This window comes from Notolepis coatsorum (genome assembly GCF_963971535.1).
Source record: "Notolepis coatsorum genome assembly, chromosome: 11".
NCBI classification, from domain to species: Eukaryota; Metazoa; Chordata; class Actinopteri; order Aulopiformes; family Paralepididae; genus Notolepis; species Notolepis coatsorum.
This window is the reverse complement of record NC_140175.1, coordinates 80,724,860-80,731,509: the sequence shown is the minus strand read 5'-3', so window position 1 is coordinate 80,731,509 and position 6,650 is coordinate 80,724,860.

The following is a 6,650-nucleotide window of genomic DNA, read 5'->3' as shown; positions in this document are numbered from 1 at the left end:
TCCACAGAAGTACATGCAGCAAGGGAGCACAGGGGATGGTTTTAATGCCAGACCTACGTTGTGAAGATTTATGTACAGAAAATTAAGTGTGTGGGGGATTTCAATAAAACATCTACTTCCTCAAGTTCAGGAGGGAGATTTTAGGTAAACATTAGCTTAGTGAGCAACTTAGCTAATAAGTTCGGAGCCGCACTTAGTCTAATTATGTCTCTACTACTATGCACTCAACACTGCAGCACTGTTGCAACACTGTTTGATGAACATTGTTATTCAGCTGAAAGAGTTGTACCCTTCCTGCTGACTTGTCATACAGAACTTGTAAGTCGCTTTGGATAAAGGCGTCAGCAAAATTTCTGAATGTAAATGCAGTAGTAGTAGTAGTAGTAGTAGTAGTAGTAGTAGTAGTAGTAGTAGTAGTAGTAGTAGTAGTAGTAGTAGTAGTAGCAGTAGTAGTAGTAGTAGTAGTAGTAGTAGTAGTAGTAGTAGTAGTAGTAGTAGCAGTAGTAGTAGTAGTAGTAGTAGTAACTGCAGCAGTAATAGTAGTGGTGCTAGTAGTACTTAGTAACTGCAGAAGTAATAGTAGACAGTGGTGATGTTGTAGTAGTAGTAGTAGTAGTAGTAGTAGTAGTAGTAGTAGTAGTAGTAGTAGTAGTAGTAGTAGTAGTAGTAGTAGTAACAACTGCAGCAGTAATAGCAGTTGTGCTAGTAGTAGTAGTAACTGCAGCAGGAATAATAGTGGTGCTGGTAGTCGTACTGAATGCAACAGGAATAATAGTGGTGCTGGTAGTCGACTCGTATTGAATGCAACAGGAATAATAGTGGTGGTGATGGTAGTAGTAGTAGTAACTGCAGCAGGAATAATAATAGTGGTGCTGGTAGTAGTAGTAGTAGTAGTAGTAGTAGTAGTAGTAGTAGTAGTAGTAGTAGTAGTAGTAGTAGTAGTAGTAGTAGTAGTAGTAGTAGTAGTTGTACTAAATGCAGGAGGAAATAATAGTGGAGCTGGTAGTAATAGTAGTACACAGTACATTTCGCAGAGTAAATTTTACTCGAACTGAGTAAATTTGACTCAAACTGAGTAAAGTTTTACTCAGTTTGAGTCAAATTTACTCTGCGAAATGTACTGTGTAGTAGCTGCAGCAGGAATAATAGTGGTGCTAGTATCCCAGGTTGACAGGACCTGCTATTGACTGTGAATGATCTATTTTCTTGCCCCAGATAATGTACCGGTCCAGAGAGACTAGTGACATTTGATTGTGTTTGGGTTAATGTGGAACAGCTGAGGGGAATGTCTACCTTTGAACTGAACTGACAGACTGGTTCCACAAGGATGTTTCATGACAACGCAGCCCGTTCCCCTGTTACCTTCAATGACAGTTCTTCAAGCTAAACACCAACTACTGATAGTTTTAATTCATTGATCTGTTGTCAATATCTTATATATCTTACGTCAGATGTCTCTGTGTAAACACAGGCCCGATGAAACGGTCTCTGTGTAAACATACTGTAGGGCCCCATTTGAAACAGTCTGGACAGGTGCATGATGATATCAGAAGCATGCAAAAGCCCACACACACACCGACACACACACACTCACACACACACACACCAACACACATGCACACACACAAATTATATGCCGTCATCTCAGACATCAATGCACACACATAGAGAGACATCGAGAGTGTCTCACTTTAGCACACACACACACCGACACACACACACTCTAACACACCAACACACACACACACACACACACACTCTAGCACACTAACACACATGAACACACAGAAAAGCATCTGATAAGGAGAGCGGAGGAATCAGCCCCTCCTTTCCCCCATCTAAGCAAACACCAGCACACACACACACACACACACACCACACAGACACCAATGCATACACACCGAGAGAAATACACACACCATCTGATAAGGAGAGCGGAGGAATACAGCCCCTCCTCTTCCCCATCTAAGCAAACACCAGCACACACACACACACACACGGACACACCACACAAACATTCATGGATACACGCGGAGAGGGATACACACACCATTCTGACGAGAAATGTATAAATGATGTGACGATGTATTGACGAAACCACCACTTGGCACTGGCTCGCTCGGTGTGCGGAGGTGCGTGGTCCGGATTGTGGTCTACTTGTGCTGTGACGGTTCAGTAAAACTCTGCAGATTGCCATCTGACTCTGTCTCGTCTCTCTGTTCGCCTCGCCGACATTCAATAAAAGAACTATGAGGGAATTCCTTTCACTACCTCCAATCCAACTACGCTGCAGCAGAACCAGCTCAATGCCTTTGCTTGGGATTCATCTTCACTTCATCTCTCCCAAGTTAAATAGCGTTTTCCTCTGCTGTATGTTGTTATTGGATGTTGAACTGTGAACGAATGCTCTCCTTTGACAAGCTGACTGAAACCTCTACTACAACAAAAGGAAGAGTGGTCCTGGTACTCAGATTCCCTCCGGTGGCTTTTTGTTGTTGCACATCACCCCAGTTCCCTGGGCTAAATTCCCCTTCAGGCTGTTGTTTGCTGACGTTAAGCAGATGTTACTACCCTTCCCCAAAACCATGAGTAGAATGATAGGTAGGTAAGGACAATTATTTGAAAACTGACCCTCCCTATAACATTAGTATTGCTTTAAGTTTCACAAGCAGCTCATACCTGTGAGTTGACCTTACTGTGCCGGTTTGGCTACCATCATCTTCCTCACCAGAGGGTGAGGGGTTGGTAGATTGTGGCATTTCTCTCTCTTCTTGGCCCCAAGTTTAAATATGTCGCCTGTTATCTTGCCTTCAGCTTTTTTTTTCTCTTCCCTCTTCTTCGCACATGAGGTGACGAACAATGCAATTACATCCATTTGCATGTGTTAATTTGATTAATTAGAGATTTGGTAGGAGGAAAGGAATGTCATAAAAAAATAAGAAAAACAGGAATGAGAAGGAGGAAGGAGGGGAAAACACATAGCGAGTGAAGAGTACCTGAAAACTTTTCACTCCCCCGACTTGTCGCCAGTGCGGCAGATGAGCTATTTGAGAGACCCGCTAATTGGTTTTTGAATTTGCGGAGTTAATTAGTGATATGCAGATGAGGCTTGATTGGTTGGAAGACAAAAAGTGTAACTTGCACCATGGCAGAGCATTGGGAGACCCCCCTCTTCACTTATCAAGATATGGTTGATAATTGCAATTAGGGCTATTTGCATACGTTAATGAATTTGTCTGATGCCTTTCAAAATCGCAGACGTGGAATAAATAATTGATATCATATCAGCACTTACACACATGGGTTGAGGACGTCAAGCTGCCAGTGTGTTATGTAAAGGCTACAAATTAAAATAAGATTTTCCACTGATCTGATCTTCCATAATCTGGGGAATTTTATTATAAACAGCCCTAGTAATACAAATCAACAGCAAGATTTCCTCTAAATAGGTCTTGACGATCAGTAAACCTCTCTAATCCTGGATGTTTGTGTCACGGCTCAACCTGACAGAACTAGAAGGAAGGGGATGTTTGTGTCACAGCTCAACCCTGACAGAACTAGAAGGAGGGGATGTTTGTGTCATGGCTCAACCCTGACAGAACTAGAAGGAGGGGATGTTAGGGCGGTTAGGTGGCCGAGCGGAGATTGCGTTCGTCACCAGCCCCGGAGCTGTGAGCTGGATTCGCCTGTTCGAATCCAGCTCACAGCTCCGGGGTTGTCACCAGCTTGGCTGGCCGTCTGCACTAATACAATTGGCTGTATTAGAGGGTGGGAGAAGCTGGCGGGGTGGGTCCGGGTCGTTGTAAACAGCGACTCCTACAGTTCGGTCGGGGCGCCTGCTAAGCGCGGATAGGACTCGAGGGGGATAGTGTGGTCCTCCCACACGCTACGCCCTCTCGATGAGAATCCGCGCTGCCAGGTGAAAAGAAGCGGTGATTGGCTGGACGTGTGTCGGAGGAAGCACGTGGTAGCCTCCACTCTCCCAGATGATCTGACTGTGGGGGGTAAGTGCGCAGCGACCAGGAAGGGACTGGGAATTGGCATACGACTAACATTGGGATGGGAGAAAATCGGAGGAAAATGGAGGGGGAAAAAGACAAAAAAAAAAAAAAAAAAGGAGGGGATGTTTGTGTCATGGCTCAACCCTGACAGAACTAGAAGGAGGGGATGTTTGTGTCACAGCTCAACCCTGACAGAACTAGAAGGAGGGGATGTTTGTGTCATGGCTCAACCCTGACAGAACTAGAAGGAGGGGATGTTTGTGTCACAGCTCAACCCTGACAGAACTAGAAGGAGGGGATGTTTGTGTCATGGCTCAACCCTGACAGAACTAGAAGGAGGGGATGTTTGTGTCACGGCTCAAGCCTGACAGAACTAGAAGGTTAGGCGTGTTTGTGTCATGGCTTGTGTGTAGACAGTGGTGCAACTCACTGTGGTAAACCGATTTAAAGATTATATTAGCGTGTTGCGTAACCAAGTTGGTTTTGAGCCGCATTCAGGATGAGCAGCCATGAACCTGAGTCTCAGATGTCTGCACACTCCTGTGTGAGGGGATAAGCGATGGAGGGGTGTCTGTCAGTGGCTCAGTCAGGAGGTAGTGCAATCGTCTGGTATTCGGGAGACTCCTGTGGTTCAATTCCGGCTCCTCCTGGCATCATGTTGAAGTGTCCCAGTGAGCAGGTTGACACCTTGCACCATTGGTGTGTGAATGTGTGAGTGAATGGGTGACTTTGAGGCATACGTTGTAATTTGCCATTAGCTCTCAGTCCAACCAGAGGTCACCTCTCCTCTCCTCACTCTCTGCAAAGGTGCTCAGTGAGTAGAGAGGGGTAGGTTAAAGGGATAGTTCAGATGTTTGGACTCCTAGCCCTGTTTCTTTCTTAACAATCCATGCTGTTCCTCGTTGTAGCTCTGGATAGTTGGCCACAAACCAACACAAGGAGCTTCTGTCTGTACAAGCTGACTGAGGCTCACTGAGATCTAGTTTGTGTGCACTGTGGAGTAGATTTCAGTGAGCCCCATCAGATTGTACAGACAGGACTTCAACCCCCTTTACTTTGCTTTGTCCAACAGGGTTTAAAGGGGACATAATATAATGTATCTTTTCAACAATTTTATTTGACTTCCTTGAATCTGTGGAACGTGTTTTTTGCTATGAAATTGATCTAAATCCAATTTAATGAATTTCTTTTCCAGCACCTCTTTCTTCCCTTGTATTAAACACAGTGTTTCTGGTGGGTGTAACAACATACCACATTTTTTATTAATTATTTCCTTCCCTGCCTGGCTATACCCCACACCCACGAGTAAAGAACATTAACAAACTGGGCAGTACATTCCCTGACTCCAAAAAGGGCCAAAATGTAAAGTTAACTTAATGATTGTGTTCCCATTGTGACATCATAATGAACAATAATTCTGAACATCTTGTTTAGGCTTGTTAATCTGAAGACACATAGTGACTCAGCTGTCCTGGGGTAGAACATTATGTGGATTCTTAAAATGGGTGGTATATTTCCCTTTAAAGCATTAAAATGGGCAAAGAAAGTTCTCTATTGAAGGACAATCAGAGTTACTATGGCACTTGTCCAGTTGGACCTGTTAGTAAAAAAAAAAATATTTAAAGGCTCCACAATGATAAATGTTTGAGTTGACATGAGGGAGACTGAGATTCACACCGTGTCAGTTGGTGTCTGATATCCCATCCATCATAATTGTTCAGAGCTGACTCGGGGGAACCTTTATGACCATAAAAAAGCCCTGCTTTGCTTCTTTAATCTCATGCCAACTGTTCCAAGAACAATTTACTATATTCACACTAGGGATGGGCACGAGTAATGTTTCTCCAGTGAGTTATGTAAATCTATTTTTAGAACGCATAAAGAGCATGGCAGCAATAACAATGCACAGCAATGATTATTGCCTGTCAAAAGAGTCAGTTACCATCTATAATAATTACATTACCTCGACTCGCAGGTTTTGCTGAATTTGTTTGCATCCATGTAACGTTTGCACAACTAACTGCGTAGCTAACAGTCAGGGTGGAAAGAGCATGACATAAGAGCAAAATGTCCGGTGTGTGAATATGGTCAATGAAGCAACAGCAGATATTTCACATACATTGGTTCTCTTTGGTCAGTTCCTACACGGCTCAGATCTTCAGGAGGACATGATGGTAATCTGTCGCGTGTTTGAGGTAAAACAAGACCCTTCCCAAAAACACGCAACCTCGAACCAAAAACGGTTGCGACAAACAAACCCAAGACAAAACTTAAGTCACACCATAGCAGAGAGATTTAAGGGGCGGGGGGACTTCACGTGCAGGTTCGGATTACGAGGCCTGAGGAACCAGAGGAATGCGTGTTCATCCCTTAAAACCGCTCGGCATCATTATGAGAAGGGGGCACTTTGAAACCCTGCCATTAAAATGCTCATTGTTATTTTGAGTGTGAAGCTAATTGGGCTAACCCTTTAAGAGCGAGCTGGCGGGGAGAGGAGACCTAGCTCCTGGGAACATTCACTTGAAAGTCACAGCTGGCTACTCTAGTGTGTGTATGTGTGTGTGTGTGTGTGTGTGTGTGTGTGTGTGTGTGTGTGTGTGTGTGTGTGTGTGTGTGTGTGTGTGTGTGTGTGTGTGTGTGTGTGTGTGT